Here is a 17,215-nt window from a genome sequence, read left to right on the forward strand (position 1 = left end):
AGCCCGTTACTCATGATAAATCACATTACAATCAACTATGATTGTTAGGTCATCTTTTTGAAAACGAGCAAAATAATGGCTTGTTTAACTCGGGTAAATATCCCGCCACACGTTCACTTTAGAATTTAATAGTGTTTGTTATTCTCATTAAAAGCTTTGGATCCATAGGTCATTTGCATCTTTAACATGTTTCAAGCATGCATATCCATTTTTAAAACACGTGTAGAAGAATTTTCTTTCTTGTAAAATTCCAAGCTATTAGGGTTGAACTAGTGGAATTTCTAGATCTTGGATAGCTAAATTTTGTGTTCATTTGTGGTGTGTGAATAAATTTTCTTTACTTAAATTTGTTATTGTTTTAAATTTTTTCCATACATAAACTCTAAAATTTACATTTTGTTGTGATCTATTTACCTTTTTTTGTTTACGGCATGAAGGGAGAACGAAAACTCAAAGTTTTGATTTAATAAAAAAGTGTACATCTAAAATGGAGAAGCACAATGCACAAATTTAGAGAGATATAATTCCAAAGAGTGTCTGTGATTTTTAAGGATTGTGAGTTCTTTTCAGTTTTTATATCTCAGGTTTTGCAATCGTCGGGAAAAGGGGGAGGCGGGGTGTTTTTAACTGAGTGTTGACTCCCAATCCATAATTCATTTCTTACAAAAATTTTGCCCGTTACGGATGATAAATCACTTAACAATCATTTATGATTGTTAGGTAAGCTTTTTGTAAACGGGCAAAATAATGGATAGTTTGATTCTGGTAAATATCCCACCGCACATTCATTGAAAATTTAATAAGCGTTTGTTATTCTCTTTAAAAGCTTTGGATCCATAGGTCATTTGCATCTTTAACAAGTTTCAAGCATGCATATCCATTTTTAAAACACGTGTAGAAGAAATCTCTTTCTTGTAAAATTCCATGCAATTAGGGTTGAACTAGTGGAATTTCCCAAACTTGGAAAACAAAACTTTTGTGTTCATTTGTGGTGTGTGAATAAATTTTCTCTACTTACATTTGTTATTGTTTTAATTTTTTTTCACACATAAACTCTAAAATTTTCATTTTGTAGTGATCTATTTGCCTTTTTTGGTTTACGGGATGAAGGGAGAGCGAAAACTCCAAGTTTTGATTTAAGAAAAAAGTGTACATCTAAAATGAAGATGCACAATCCAGAAATGTAGGGAGAGATATTTCCAAAGAGTATTTGTAATTTTTAGGGATTGTAAGATCTTTTTAGTTTTTATATCTCAGGTTTTGCAATCGTCGAGAAAACGAGGAGGCGGGGTATTTTTAACTGACTGTTGACTCCCAATCCGTATTTCATTTCTTAAAAAATATAGCCTGTTACTCATGATAAATCACATTACAATCATCTATGATTGTTAGGTCAACTTTTTGCAAACGGGCAAAATAATGGCTTGTTTAACTCGGGTAAATATCCCGCCGCACGTTCACTTCAGAATTTAATGAGTGTTTGTTATTCTCATTAAAAGCTTTGGATCCATAGGTCATTTGCTTCTTTAACATGTTTCAAGCAAGCATATCCATTTTTAAAACACGTGTAGAAGAATTTTCTTTCTTGTAAAATTCCAAGCTATTAGGGTTGAACTAGTGGAATTTCCCAAACTTGGATAACAAAAATTTTGTGTTCAATTGTGGTGTGTGAATAAATTTTCATTACTTACATTTTTTAATGTTTTAATTTTTTTCCATACATAAACTCTAAAATTTACATTTTTTTGTGATCTATTTACCTTTTTTTGTTTACGGCATGAAGGGAGAACGAAAACTCAAAGTTTTGATTTAATAAAAAAGTGTACATCTAAAATAGAGAAGCACAATGCACAAGGAAGAGAGATATGATTCCAAAGAGCGTCTGTGATTTTTAAGGATTGTGAGCTCTTTTCAGTTTTTATATCTCAGGTTTTGCAATCGTCGGGAAAAGGGGGGGCGGGGTGTTTTTAACTGAGTGTTGACTCCCAATCCGTAAGTCATTTCTTAAAAAAATATAGCACGTTACAGATGATAAATCACTTTACAATCATCTATGATTGTTAGGTAAGCTTTTTGTAAACGGGCAAAATAATGGCTAGTTTTATTCTGGTAAATATCCAACCGTACGTTCATTGAGAATTTAATGAGCGTTTGTTATTCTCTTTAAAAGCTTCGGATCCATAAGTCATTTGCATCTTTAACATGTTTCAAGCATGCATATCCATTTTTAAAACACGTGTAGAAGAAATCTCTTTCTTGTAAAATTCTATGCAATTAGGGTTGAACTAGTGGAATTTCCCAAACTTGGAAAACAAAACTTTTGTGTTCATTTGTGGTGTGTGAATAAATTTTCTATACTTACATTTGTTATTGTTTTAATTTTTTTTTCACACATAAACTCTAAAATTTTCATTTTGTTGTTATCTATTTGCCTTTTTTTGTTTACGGGATGAAGGGAGAACAAAAACTTAAAGTTTTGTATTCAGAAAAAAGTGTACATCTAAAATGGAGATGTACAATGCACAAATGTAGGGAGAGATAATTCCAAAGAGTGTTTGTAATTTTTAGGGATTGTAAGATCTTTTTAGTTTTTATATCTCAGGTTTTGCAATCGACGGGAAAACGGGGAGGCGGGGCATTTTTAACTGACTGTTGACTCCCAATCCCTATGTCATTTCTTACAAAAATATAGCCCGTTACTCATGATAAATCACATTACAATCATCTATGATTGTTAGGTCAACTTTTTGCAAACGGGCAAAATAATGGCTTGTTTGACTCGGGTAAATATCCCGCCCCACGTTCACTTCAGAATTTAATGAGTGTTTGCTATTGTCATTAAAAGCATTGGATCCATAGGTCATTTGCATCTTTAACATGTTTGAAGCATGCATATCCATCTTTAAAACACGTGTAGAAGAATTCTCTATTTTTTAAAATTCCAAGCTATTAGGGTTGGACCAGTGGAATTTCCCAATCTTGGATAACTAAATTTTGTGTTCATTTGTGGTGTGTGAGTAAATTTTCATTAATTACATTTGTTATTGTTTTAATTTTTTTCCATACATAAACTCTAAAATTTACATTTTGTTGTGATCTATTTACCTTTTTTTGTTTACGGCATCAAGGGAGAACGAAATCTCAAAGTTTTGATTTAATAAAAAAGTTTACATCAAAAATGGAGATGCACAATGCTCAAATGTAGAGAGATATAATTCTAAAGAGTGTCTGTGATATTTAAGGATTGTGAGCTCTTTTCAGTTTTTAGTTCTCAAGTTTTGCAATCATCGGGAAAAGGGGGAGGCGGGGGATTTTTAATTGTGTGTTGACTCCCAATCCATAAGTCATTTCTTACAATATTATAGCCCTTTACGAATGAAAAATCACTTTACAATCATCTATGATTGTTAGGTCAGCTTTTTGCAAACGGGCAAAATAATGGCTTGTTTGACTCGGGTAAATATCCCGCCGCACGTTGTTACGGTCCAGGATCTGACAAAGTGGATTCTTTGGGAGGATCTGGAGTCTGCCACGGGTTACGGGTCTTCCAAGCTTTACCATAGGGGTAGTAGGAAGACATGGGGAAGATGAAAACGAAGATCAAGCCAAAGGGAAGCTTGAAAACCCTAGAGCTCGTTGAGGAGAACTCTAAGCCTCTTTACGCTAGATTTAACATAATTCTTAATACTTCAATGCTTTCTTTCTCATTACTCTTACCCCTTAAATAGGGTTCACCCGGTTAGGGTTTACAATAAAATATTCCAAAAATACCCCTATAAATAAAATATTCCAAAAATACCCCTATGACCTAAAACTGAAATAAAATAAAGTAAATTAAAGAAAACACTAAAATAATAATGTTATTGCGTGCATAACATTACACCCCCCTTGGAAAACGAGCTTGTCCTCAAGCTCGGAAGTAGTGTCTGTATGCCGACGTCTTCACCGGTGCTGAAGTAGCATCCGCGAAAGCTATGACGCCCCCTCTGCTTGCCCCTTTTTTTTTTTTTTTTTTTTCGGGGGGGAGGGGGGGCCGGTCCGAGTTAACCTGGGTTGACCCGGTTCAGGAACCCGGTCCGGCTTGCGACTCAGCGGACCGGGCCGATTAAATTTTCCTAAGTTAGGAAAATTTAATCGGAAGTCGTCTTCTTCCTTCGGCGGCTCCCGAACTCTGCGGCCGGCGGTTCCGTTCCTCACGGCACCGACGATTACCAGCGACGTTCGTCTCCTTCCTCTCTCCCGGCACCGACGGAATCGCATGATTTTCCGGTGGCGAATCGCAGCCCGTCAGGGCTTCGCCGCCTGGATAGTTTCCGAGACAGAGGGGTCTCGGAAACTTGTAAATCGTCGTTCCTCAGCCTCCCGGAACCGAGATCCCTTGCGGAAAAGTTGCTTATGGCGCCGACGAACTATTTTGCTTCGCCGGTGGCGACGAGAAGCCCGCTGAGGCGTCGCCGCTTGGAATTTTTTCGAGACAGAGGGCTCTCGGGTAGTTTGCCGACGAACCCAAGGGAAGCGACTGGGTCGCCTGCTACGCCGGCGGCGAATCGCACCACTTGGAGGCGAATCGTAGCCCTTGGAGGCATATCGGAAGTTCTGCGCTTGCTCGGAGATTTCAAGTGCCGTCGGAATTTCCGGTGCAGCCAATTTTGGAATTTCGGAATCCCCAAATTCCGATGTCGTCGCCGCTGGAGTTCCTGGCCGTTGGCCTTTCTGCTCGTCCAAAGCAGCAGCTGCCTCTTCTACGCATATGCCTACGCATATGCAGAAAATTTCAGGTCGTATGACCTTTTCTGTGGGAGCACGTGGCTCCATTGCCGAACATTCAATTGAAGCATCTAACCGTGCTCGTATTTCCTCCAATTCCTTACCCATAGCAACCCATCTTTCTTGGGATATAGAATAACCCATTGTGTTCCTGCTCTGATACCAGTTGTTACGGTCCCGGATCTGACACGTGGATTCTTTGGGAGGATCTGGAGTCTGCCACGGGTTACGGGTCTTCCAAGCTTTACCGTAGGGGTAGTAGGAAGACATGGGGAAGATGAAAACGAAGATCAAGCCAAAGGGAAGCTTGAAAACCCTAGAGCTCGTTGAGGAGAACTCTAAGCCTCTTTACGCTAGATTTAACCTAATTCTTAATACTTCAATGCTTTCTTTCTCATTACTCTTACCCCTTAAATAGGGTTCACCCGGTTAGGGTTTACAATAAAATATTCCAAAAATACCCCTATGACCTAAAACTGAAATAAAATAAAGTAAATTAAAGAAAACACTAAAATAATAATGTTATTGCGTGCATAACAGAACCAATAAAAGCAAAGTAAAAAAAATTGACTTTGTTTCTTTATTAAGCTCTTGCATTGCAAGGGGCAGTATTTTATTATTTTCCTTTTGTTCTTGGAACAAAAGTTCCAAGAAGAGCCAAAAAAAAGTACTAAAATATTTATTGGTTTTCTAATTTAACTTGGAGAGAACGCACCCAAAAAAAAAAAAATGTATGACAATATTTATTGTTGATGTTTTTGGACTAGAAGAGAAGTTGCAACAAAAAACAATTATTACTTTGTTTTTTTCTTAAGTTCTCACAATGCAACCAATTATATTTTATCATTTTTTCTTTTTGCACATGGAACAAAATTACGAAGAAGAAGAAAAAAGTAATATAAATTGAATTAGTTTTATTTTTGCACTAACAATGAGAGTACCAAGAAGTAGCAAAAAAAAAGTAAAAAACTTATTATTGATTTTCTATTTGCACTTGAAGAGAACGTACCAATAGAAGAGGAAAAAAAGTATAAAAATATTAATTTTGTCTTTTTTCACTTGGAGAAAAGTCCGTACATAAAAAACAAAAGTTTCACTTTGTTTTTTTTATGAACCTCTTGCAATGCAATGGGGAATATTTACTCCATTTCTTTTTGCATTAGGAATGAAAGAACCAAGAAGAACAAAAATAAAAGTACAAAAATATTTATTGATATTTGAACTTGGAGAGAACGTACCAATAGAAGGAAAAAAAGTATGAAAACATTAATTATTTTTCTTTTAGCACTTGGAGAGAACGTCCTAACAGAAAAAAAAAAGTTTATTTTTGTTTTATTTTATTAAGCTCTCGCAATGCAGGGGGCATTATTTATTCATTTTCTTTTTGCAGTTGGAATGAAAGTAGCAAGAAGAGCCAAAGAAAAGTACAAAAATATTATTTATTTTTTATTTTCACTTGTATGAAAATATTATTTTTGTCTTTTTGCACCTGGGGAGAAAGTCCCAACTGAAAAAACAAAATTGGCTTGGTTTTGTTTTATTAAAATCTCACAATGCAAGGGGCAATATTTATTCATTCTCTTTTTGCACTAGTAACGAAAGTACCAAGAAGAGCCTAAAAGAGTACAATAATATTTTTTTTTTTGCACTCTGAGAGAACGTACCAATAGAAGCCAAAAAAAGTATGAATTTAGTTTTGTTTTATGAAGTTCTCACAATTCAAGGGTCTTTATTTGATTGTTTTTCTATTTTTACTTGGAATGAAAGTGGCAGAGGACAGTAAAATTGTGTAAAAAAATTTACTTTTTGTGTTTCACTTGAAATAAAAGTACCAACAGAAAAAAGTAAAATTAAGTAAATATTTATTTGTTTTTGTTTTTACACTTGAAATGAAAGTACAAAGAAGTGGAAAAAAAGTACAACAATATGTTTTGTTTTTTCATTTTTGCATTTGGTGGGAAAGAACTGACAAAAGCAAAGTAAAAAAAGTTTGACTTTGTTTTGTTTGATGATGCTCTCGCAAAGCAAGGGGAAATATTTATTCATTTTCCTCAAACACTTGGAACAACAATACTAAGAAGAGAAAAAATAAAGTACCAAAATATTCATTTTTTTATTTTCAGTTGGAGAGAATGTACCAATAGAAGGAAAAAAAGTATGAAAAATTTATTTTTTATCTTTTTGCACTTTGAGCGAAAGTCCCAACAAAAAATAAAAAATTGACTTTGTTTTGTTTAATTAAGCTCTAGCAATGCAAGGGGCAATATTTATTCATTTTCTTTTTGCAATTGGAACGAAAGTACCAAGAAGTGCCAAAAAGAGTACAATAAAATATATTGCTTTTCTTTTTGCACTCTGAGAGAACGTACCAATAGAAGAAAAATAAGTATTATTTTTTTTTTTTTGCTTTATTAAGCTCTCACTATGCAAGGGGCTATATTTGATCGTTTTTCTATTTGTACTTTGAATGAAAGTACCAATAGAGGAAAGTAAAATTACGTAAAAAATTATTTCTTTTTGTTTTATACTTGAAATGAAAGTACCAATAGAAGAAAGTAAAATTAAGTAAATATTTATTTATTTTTGTTTTACACTTGAAATGAAAGTACAAAGAAGTAGAAAAAAAGTACAACAATATGTTTTGTTTTTCATTTTTGCACTTGGAGAGAAAGAACCAACAAAAGCAAAGTAAAAAAAGTTTGACTTTCTTTTTCTTTATTAAGCTCTCGCATGGCAAGAGGCAGTATTTTATGATTTTCTTTTTGCTCTTGGAACAAAAGTACCAAGAAGAGGCAAAAAAAAGTACTAAAATATTTGTTGGTTTTCTAATTTAATTTGGAGAGAACATACCAACAGAAGAAAAAAAATGTATGACAATATTTATTTTTTATCTTTTGAACTAGAAGAGAAAGTTGGAATAGAAAAAAAAAGTATAACTTTTTTTTTCTTATGCTCTCATAATGCAACAGAAAATATTTTATAATTTTTTTCTTTTTGCACATGAAACGAAAGTACGAAGAAGAAAAAAAGTAATACAAAATAAATTTGTTTTATTTTTTCACTAGCAATGAGAGTACCAAGAAGCAACAAAAAAAAGCAAAAAACTTATTATTGAATATCTATATGCACATGGAGAGAACGTACCAATAGTAGGAAAAGAAAGTATCAAAATCTTATGTTTGTCTTTTTGTACTTGTAGATAAAGTGTCTATAGAAAAGGAAAAAGTTTGATTTTTTTTGTTTTATGAAGCTCTCGCAATGCAAGGGGAAATATTTATTCTTTTTTTTTTCACTTTGATCGAAAGCACCTAGAACAGCCAAAAAAAAGTACAAAAATATTTATTGATTTTCTATTTTCACTTGGAGAGAATGTACCTATAGAAGGAAAAAAAATATGAAAATATTAATTTTTGTCTTTTTTCACTTGGAGAAAAAATCCCAACAGAAAAAATGTTTTACTTTGTTTTGTTTTATGAAGCTCTCACAATGCAAGGGGCAATATTTATTTATTTTCTTTTTGCACTCGGAACGAAAGAACCAAGAACAGCAAAAAAAAAGTACGAAAATATTTATTGATTTTTGTTGAATTTAGGATCCCTTTTCTAATATTTCGAGGAAGAGAAGAGAGAAAGAAAAAGAAGAAAGGGGAGAAAAGCTCTCAGATAGAGAGAAGAGAAGAGGAAAAAAGAGGTGTGCGACAAAGCAAGAGAGAGAGAGAGAGATTTACTCAAGAAGGAGATGTGTAACTTGATTAATTTAGAATTACAACACCTCTATTTATAGTAGAGGAAGTGATAGAGTCCTTATACAATTAACCTTTTGTTACAATGTGGAACCCACCATGGTGCACGATTTGGTGGGACCTACCATGAGGACGTGGGATACCAAGAAGAGTCCTCACCCAAGCTAGCATGAGTTAGAAGACTTGAAGATCAAGTGCGACCCTGAAGATACCACAAGGATACAGCCACGAGCTGGCCTCCTCCCTTTTATTCACATTATTGAAGAAGAGTTCTAGTTCAACTCATATTAAACTTCTTGTAGATTGAGTTATCTTTTCATGATAGACTTATCTTAGAGAGTTAGAGTTGGAATGTAATTAGTAGATTGAAAAGTTAATTGTATAAGGACTCTATCACTTCCTCTACTATAAATAGAGGTGTTGTAATTCGGAATTAATCAAGTTACACATCTCCTTCTTGAGTAAATCTCTCTCTCTTTGCTTAGCACACATCTCTCTTTCTTTTTTTTTTCCTCTCTCTGCCCAAGAGCTCTTCTTCCCTTTTCTTCTTTGTCTTTCTCCTTTCTCTTGCTCAGAATATTGGGAAAGAGATCCTAAATTCAACACCTTTCAATCTCCTAATCACATTCCAACTCTAACTCTCTAAGATAAGTCTATCATGACAATATAACACAATCTCCTAGAGGTCTAATGTAAGTTGAACTAGAACTCTTCTTTAATAACGTGGACATAAGGGAGGAGGCTAGCTCATGGCGTTATCCTTGTGGGTCCCACTTGATCTTCCAGCTCATATTGATAAGATTACCAGCTCGTGGTATCTTTGTGGGTCCCACTTGACCTTCAAGTCTTCTAACTCATTTCAGCTTGTGCTTCTTATCTTCTTAAACCATGCTAGCTTGGGTGAAGACTTTTCTTGGCATCCCATGTCCTCATGGTGGTTCCCCCACCAGCTCGTGCACCATGGTTGGTCCCATATTGTAACACTTCCCCTCAAGCTGGGGGTGAGAAAACATCGTAGATGCCTAGGTTGTTGTAAATGGTAGACATAGTCTTGTGAGTGACCGGCTTGGTGAGAATATCTGCAACTTGACTTTGTGATGATATATGCCTTAGAGATAAAAAAAACCTGCTTGAAACTTTTCTCGTATAAAATGGCAGTCCACTTCAATATGCTTTGTTCTTCCATGGAAGACTGGATTTGATGTAATGTGTATTGCTCCTTGATTATCACAATAATGATCCATCAGAGCTTCTTTGTAGAATCCCAATTCAATGAGAAGAGATCTTATCCATAGGAGTTCACTAACAGTGTGTGTCATGGCTCTGTATTCTGCTTCTGCACCAGACCGTGCTACTACATTTTACTTTTTTGCTTTTCCATGTAATCAAATTCCCTCCAACCATCATACAAAATCCTGAAGTAGATTTTCTTTCATCCGACCCAGTCTGCATTTGAGAATCCTTCGATGTTGAAGTGACCATAGTTTTTATAGAGAAGCCCTCTTCCTTGAGCTCCTTTCAGATATTGTAGTATCCTTTCAAGTGCTTGCCAATGACTAAGTTGTGGCTTGTGCATGTATTGACTTACCACACTTACTGCAAATGATATATCTGGCCTCATTACACACAAGTAAATAAGTCTTCCAACTAGTCTTTGATATTTTCCAATATCTACATCTTCTTCAGTGCCTCCACATAATTTTGTATTTGTGTCCATAGGAGTTTCTACTGGTTTGTATCCCATCATTCCTATCTCCTCTAGTAGATCAAGGGCATACTTCCTTTGGGATAGCACAATCCCATGTCTGGATTGTAATACTTCCATTCCCAAAAAATATTTGAGTAGGCCAAGATCATTTGTCTTGAATTTAGCACAATTTTTTTCCTTTTCTTTCTAGATGCCCTCAGAATCACTACCAGTTAAAAAGATATCATCAAAAATAAATTGCCAGAATTACCTTACCTCTCGATGTGTTTTCAATAAATATAGAGTGATCTCCAGAGCATCTGTAAAATCTAGCCTGTATGAGGACTTGACTAAATTTCTCAAACCATGCCTAAGGGGACTGCTTGAGACCATACAAAGATTTTTTTAGTTGACATACTAACTCCCCCTCAACCACATACCCAGGTGGTTGTTGCATATAAATTTCTTCCTTAATATCCCCATTTAGAAATGCACTTGTTACATTAAGTTCATATATCGGCCATGATGAATTGGCCACTAGAGATACTAATATACGTACGGAGTTCATTTTTGCCACTGGAGGGTAGATTTCTTCATAATCAATACCATAACACTGAGTATAACCTTTAGTAACCAATAGAGCCTTCAGTGGTGCTATTGACCCATCCGGATTATGTTGGACAATATAAAACCCACTTGCAACCGACGGGTTTTTTATCTTTTGGAAGAGGAACTAGTGACCATGTCTGATTGTCATTAAGTGCCTTCATTTCTTCATTCATTTCTTCCTTCCACCCTTGATGTTGTAGAGCCTCCTGATAGGTCTGTGGAACATATATGGAGGAAATAGAAGAAATAAACTGACAACATAGAGGTGAAAGGCGATGATGAGACACAAAATTTGAAATGGGATGAGAAGTAGAAGGTTGAGTGCATGATCTAGGTTCTTTCCGTACAACAATAGGATGAGTATCATATTGAGGGCCAAAAACAACTAGGGATGAAGGACTTACCTCTATGGGATCTGTTAACTCGGCAGGTGTGATGTCGGCCACTTGCTCTGAGGGTTGAATGATCTCTGTATCATGGTGCATGATGACTTTATGGAAAAGAGAAATACTTCATTGACTTCATTAACTTATTATAATCAGAGTACATGAACCTCTATTTATAATAGAGGAAGGTAGTAGAGTCCAATTACAATAAAACTAGTTTTGTCCCAATTACACCCAAACTCTGACACTTAAATATAAGTCCTAGCATAATTAAATAACTCAATATAGATAAAAGACAAGCATAGTTCAAACTGGAACATAACCATAAGATAAAGATGCTTTTGTGAGTTCTTCTTGATCTTCCAACTTATGTGATAAGGATGCCAGCTCGTGGTAATCATGGTGGGTCCTACTTCTTATGTGTTTGGGTCCATCTTGTGGCCTTCCTTGGTCGTGATGCCCATTTTATAATACTCTTAGATATGTGGACCTTTCTTGGTCGTGTGGGCTTGGGTCTATCTTTCAACACTCCCCCTCAAGCTGGGGGTGAGAGAACAACATGAACTCCCAGCTTACTGCAAATGACGTATATGATCATTTTGTATAAAATGGCACATCTTCCAATATGACTTCATCTTCCTACACTCTCCCTCGCACTGTTGCGTCCTTCCATGAGGCCCCGCTAGTATAATATAAGTGAGAGTAAAAATCACTCCTAGCCGGTAAGACATTGATCCATACTCCAGTCCTAATGCGGGATGTAGGGCACACTTCGGCTTTTCTAGATAGTGTGTCTATTGACATTGCTCTGAAGTGTCCACCACCGTGTCCCTCAATAGGACAACGACTCTCAAGTGGAAGGAGAAATAAAAACCATTACAGGGGGGGTGGGGTGGAGTTGTGGGTTTATTTATAATTGTGTCCCAATTCGGATACCAACTCTCATGGTATCCCAACCGTGATATTTTTTAGAGTAAAATTTATCGTGGTGTCCCAACCGTGATTTTTTTAGATTCAAATAAATTATGGTACGTGAAAAGGTACTGAGGCCACCTCTTCTTCAATAATAATGTTTCATCCAAAGAGACATAATAGCAACAGCTATAATGTAACATGACCATCTTCCAACAAATATAACACGAACCAAAATAATAAACCTTGTAATATAATCGTAATCTGATACAAATATTTGTTCTTAGATGATTAAGATTCATCTTTTGTGCTCCCCCTTTCTTGAATATTTTGATCACATAAACTTGTCTGTTGAATTTAGGATCCCTTTTCCATGATCACGAACAAGAGAAAGAAGAAAGAAAACTGAGAAAAGGGGAGGAAAGCTCTCGGTAGAGAAGAGAAAAAAATAAAAGGAGAAGAGTGGGTTGCGCCAAGTAAGGAGAGGGAGAGAGAGAACCAACTCGGTATTGAATGTGTGACTTGATTAATTTCGACTTACAAGACCTCTCTTTATAGTAGATGAGGAGGTAGAGTCATTATACAACTTATCATTCAATCCTAATTACATTCCAATTCTAACTCTTCAATATAAGTAAGTCTATTTAAACTAAACAACTTGAACACCAACTTGAGTAGAACTAGGAGTCCTTTATTATTCACGTGAGGGGAATGGATAAGCCAGCTCGTAGCCTTATCCTTGTGGGCCCCTCATGATCTCCCAGTGCACCTTGATAAGAGTGCCAGCTCATGAGATCTTTGTGGGTCCCACTTGATATTCAAGTCTTCTAAATCAATTTAGCTTGTGCTTCTTGCTTCCTTAACTCGTGCTTGCTTTGGGAGAGGACTCTTCTTGGTGTCCAATGTCCTCTAGGACTCTTCTTGATGACCTACATCCTTATGGTGGGTCTCACCAGCTCGAGCACCATGGTGGGTCCCACTTTGTAACAGTGCCCCTCAAGCTGAGGGTGAGAAAACATCATAAACGCTTAGCTAGCTGCATATAGTAGACATAATCTTGTGAGTGACTGGTTTGGTGACGATGTCTGCAACTTGATAATGTGATGAGATGTGCTTCAGGGATAAAAGACCAACTTGGAATTTTTCTCATATACAGTGGCAATCTACTTCAATGTGCTTTGTCCTCTCATGGAAGAATGGATTAGATGCAATATGTATTGTTGCTTGATTATCATAGTATAGATCCATTGGAGCTTCTTTATAAAATCCTAATTTAGTGAGAAGAGACGTTATCCATAAGAGTTCACTTACAATGTGTACCAAGTCTCTGTATTCTACTTTTGCACTTGACCGTGCTACTACATTTTGTTTTTTGCTTTTCCATGTAACCAGATTTCCTCCAACCATCGTGCAAAAACCAGAAGTAGATTTTCTATCATCTGGGGATCCAACCCATTCTGCATCTGCGAATCTTCAATGTTGAAGTGACCATGTTTTTTTTATAGAGGAGCCCCTTTCAGATAACTTAGTATCCTCTCAAGTGTTTGCCAATGACTAAGTTGGGGCTTGTGCATATACTGACTTACCACACGTACACCATATGAAATGCTTGGCCTTGTTACACATAGGTAAATAAGTCATCCCACTAACCTTTGATATTTGCCAATATCGACATTTTCTTTAGTGACTCCACATAATTTTGTATTTGCACCCATAGGAGTGTCTACCGGTTTGCATCCCATCATACATGGTATCCCAATTCGGATACCAACTCTCATGGTATCCCAACCGTGATATTTTTTAGAGTAAAATTTATCGTGGTGTCCCAACCGTGATTTTTTTTAGATTCAAATAAATTATGGTACGTGAAAAGGTACTGAGGCCACCTCTTCTTCAATAATAATGTCTCATCCAAAGAGACATAATAGCAACAGCTATAATGTAACATGACCATCTTCCAACACATATAACACGAACCAAAATAATAAACCTTGTAATATAATCGTAATCTGATACAAATATTTGTTCTTAGATGATTAAGATTCATCTTTTGTGCTCCCCCTTTATTGAATATTTTGATCACATAAACTTGTCTGTTGAATTTAGGATCCCTTTTCCATGATCACGAACAAGAGAAAGAAGAAAGAAAACTAAGAAAAGGGGAGGAAAGCTCTCGGTAGAGAAGAGAAAAAAATAAAAGGAGAAGAGTGGGTTGCGCCAAGTAAGGAGAGGGAGAGAGAGAACCAACTCGGTATTGAATGTGTGACTTGATTAATTTCGACTTACAAGACCTCTCTTTATAGTAGAGGAGGAGGTAGAGTCATTATACAACTTATCATTCAATCCTAATTACATTCCAATTCTAACTCTTCAATATAAGTAAGTCTATTTAAACTAAACAACTTGAATACCAACTTGAGTAGAACTAGGAGTTCTTTATTATTCACGTGAGGGGAATGGATAAGCCAGCTCGTAGCCTTATCCTTGTGGGCCCCTCATGATCTCCCAGTGCACCTTGATAAGAGTGCCAGCTCATGAGATCTTTGTGGGTCCCACTTGATATTCAAGTCTTCTAAATCAATTTAGCTTGTGCTTCTTGCTTCCTTAACTCGTGCTTGCTTTGGGAGAGGACTCTTCTTGGTGTCCAATGTCCTCTAGGACTCTTCTTGATGACCTACATCCTTATGGTGGGTCTCACCAGCTCGAGCACCATGGTGGGTCCCACTTTGTAACAGTCCCCCTCAAGCTGAGGGTGAGAAAACATCATAAACGCTCAGCTAGCTGCATATAGTAGACATAATCTTGTGAGTGACTGGTTTGGTGACGATGTCTGCAACTTGATTATGTGATGAGATGTGCTTCAGGGATAAAAGACCAACTTGGAATTTTTCTCATATACAGTGGCAATCTACTTCAATGTGCTTTGTCCTCTCATGGAAGAATGGATTAGATGCAATATGTATTGTTGCTTGATTATCATAGTATAGATCCATTGGAGCTTCTTTATAAAATCCTAATTTAGTGAGAAGAGACGTTATCCATAAGAGTTCACTTACAGTGTGTGCCAAGTCTCTGTATTCTACTTTTGCACTTGACCGTGCTACTACATTTTGTTTTTTGCTTTTCCATGTAACCAGATTTCCTCCAACCATCGTGCAAAAACCAGAAGTAGATTTTCTATCATCTGGGGATCCAACCCATTCTGCATCTGCGAATCTTCAATGTTGAAGTGACCATGTTTTTTTTATAGAGAAGCCCCTTTCAGATAACTTAGTATCCTCTCAAGTGCTTGCCAATGACTAAGTTGTGGCTTGTGCATATACTGACTTACCACACGTACACCATATGAAATGCTTGGCCTTGTTACACATAGGTAAATAAGTCATCCCACTAACCTTTGATATTTGCCAATATCGACATTTTCTTTAGTGACTCCACATAATTTTGTATTTGCACCCATAGGAGTGTCTACCGGTTTGCATCCCATCATACATGTTTCTTCTAGTAGATCAAGGGCATATTTTCTTTGGGATAGAATAATCCCATGTCTGGATTGTAAGATCTCAATACCCAAAAAGTATTTCAATAATCCAAGATCATTTGTCTTGAATTCAACACATATTCTCTCTTTTATTTTCTGAATGCCTTCAGAATAACTCCCAGTTAAAATAATATAATCAACATAAACAGCTAGAATCACCTTACCTCTTGTTGTGTTCTCAATAAATACTGAGTGGTCTGCAGAGCATCTATAAAAACCTGTCCGTATGATGACTTGACTAAATTTCTCAAACCATGCCCGTGGGGATTGCTTCAGTCCATATAGAGATTTTTTAAGATGACATACGGACTCCCCCTCAACCACATATCAAGGTGGTTGTTGCATATAAATCTCTTCTTTGATATCACCATTGAGAAATGCATTTTTTACATTCAGTTGATATATTGGCCATGATGAATTAGCTACCAAGGATAATAAAATATGTACCGAGGTCATTTTTGCCACTGGAGAGAATGTCTCATCATAATCAATGTCACAACATTGAGTGTATCCTTTTGCAACCAGTGGAGCCTTCAGTCGTGCAATAGTCCCATTTGGATTATGTTTTACTGTATAAACCCACTTGCAACCAATGGTTTTTTTATCTGTAGGTAGAGGAACCAATGACCATGTATGATTGTCATTGAGTGCCTTCATTTCTTCATCCATTGCTGCCTTCCACCCTAGATGTTGGAGAGCCTCCTGATATGACTATGGAACAGATATGGAAGAAATAGAAGAAATAAACTGACAACATAAAGGTGAGAGGTGATGATGAGACACAAAATTTGAGATAGGTTGAGAAGTAGAAGGTTGAGTGCATGAACGAGGTTCTTTTCTTATATCAATAGGATGAGTATCAAATTCAGGACCAAAAATTACTGGTGATGAAGGACTTCCCTCTGGTGGATCCGACAACTCAGCAAGTGTGGTATCGGCCATTGTCTCTGGGGGCTGAACAATATCTGTATCACAAGGCACAACCGGTCGAGGAGAACTTGGTACTGATGACATACTAGGTGGAGCGCTACCAGAATAATATGAGGAGTCTTCAAAGAATGTTACATCCCTAGACACAAATAAACATTGCAAAGAGGGACAATAACAAACATAACCCTTTTGTGTGCGAGAGTATCCCAAAAAGATACACTTTATAGATTTAGGGTCAAGTTTGTTGTGTCTAAGTAAAGTATTATGAACAAAACATTGACAACCGAAGACTTTCAATGGTAATGCAAACGGATCATCATGTGGTAATAGTTTAGAGTAGGGGGATTTATTCCCAAAAACAGTAGACGGTAGACTATTTATAAGAAAACACGTTGTAAGGACAGCATGGGGCCAATAAAAATATGGAACTTTCATGGCATATAATAGACCTCGAGCTATCTCAAGAATATGACAATTTTTCTGTTCGACTACACCATTTTGTTGAGGACTGTAGGCACATGATGTCTGATGGATAATGTCATTCTCTTGACAAAAGGAGCCAAGGTCTTTTGAAATATACTCTTTGGCATTATCAGACCGGAGGATTTTTATCTTCTGACCAAATTGTGTGAGTACCGTCA

This window comes from Aristolochia californica, unplaced genomic scaffold, assembly GCF_029961685.1.
Source record: "Aristolochia californica isolate CCGP_79_NKW_82.1479 unplaced genomic scaffold, dmAriCali1.0.hap1 SCAF_12, whole genome shotgun sequence".
Lineage (NCBI taxonomy): Eukaryota > Viridiplantae > Streptophyta > Magnoliopsida > Piperales > Aristolochiaceae > Aristolochia > Aristolochia californica.